The 904-nt window shown below is 41.9% G+C and overlaps 1 protein-coding gene across 1 annotated transcript in view; it reads left to right on the top strand.

Moving 5' to 3' along the window:
• The first annotated feature begins 255 nt into the window (after positions 1-255).
• nucb1 (nucleobindin 1) overlaps positions 256-904 on the top strand; it is a 23,999-nt gene continuing 23,350 nt past the window's right edge. The window contains exon 1 of the mRNA XM_055153117.1: positions 256-311. The gene's annotated coding sequence lies outside the window, so the exon portion shown is untranslated. The remainder of the gene's footprint in view (positions 312-904) is intronic.

Genomic DNA, 904 nt, shown 5'->3' with positions numbered 1-904 from the left:
ACGTAAAAAACAGTATAATGGGAAAACAGTTTGTTATTTCATTATTCTGCCACAACATAAAAAGACAGAAGAGTATCTATCAGTAAATATCAAAATTAAAATATCAAAATTATTAGTATTATTATAATTTTTTTGTTATTTGAATCATTCTCATTTATTCCAAATTCATTCCAAGTCATTCCAAAAGTACATGCGCTTTTTTTGTTTGTTTTTGTTTTGTTTTTATCTAAACCGGCTCCTCTCCTGTGACGTCATCTTTAGTGGACGCGGACAGAGCTCTGACGCAGCGGATCAGGCAGCGGCGCAGACAGGTACGAAACGGCACGAAACGGCTCCAAAACCATATTTAAAGCGGGATTCTGTGGATATTTACTTCAGTTTACAGGGTGTCGTGATGATTGTGGGGTGAGAAAGCGGGAAATAAACGGTAAAGATGTTTTAAACCGGGAGAAACGCAGATGTTTGGGTGTTTGAGGCAGATGTGGTGCAGCAGGATCCGTGTGTTTTTATCACTGCCGCGGTTTTCCTGCGGGATTCTGGGTCAGAAAACTGTTTAAAGACTGAATTCTGCTGTATGTTTTACATTTTTGTAGTTTGATGAGTTAGAAACTGGTTTTCTAAATCTGACCCTCTCCTCTTCATCCTCTTCATCCTCTGCTCCTCTTTCCCCTCTTCTTTCCTCCTCCTCTCTCCCCGTCTCTCCCTCTTTTCTTTTCCCCCTGTTCTCCCTCTTTTCTCCCTGTCTCTCCTCTTCTCTTTACTCCTCCACTTTTCTCTTCCTCCTCTTCTCCCTCTTTCTCCTCCTCTCTCCCCGTCTTCTCCTCTTTTCTCCTTGTCTCTTCTTCTCTCTCCCTCTTTTCTCCTCCTTTTCTCCTCCTCTCATCCCTCTTTCTCACCCTCCTAT

The sequence above is a fragment of the Boleophthalmus pectinirostris genome, unplaced genomic scaffold (genome assembly GCF_026225935.1).
Source record: "Boleophthalmus pectinirostris isolate CB_2022bp ecotype Guang Dong unplaced genomic scaffold, ASM2622593v1 HiC_scaffold_17, whole genome shotgun sequence".
In the NCBI taxonomy this organism is placed as follows: Eukaryota; Metazoa; Chordata; class Actinopteri; order Gobiiformes; family Gobiidae; genus Boleophthalmus; species Boleophthalmus pectinirostris.
This window is presented reverse-complemented; position numbering and strand designations above follow the sequence as displayed.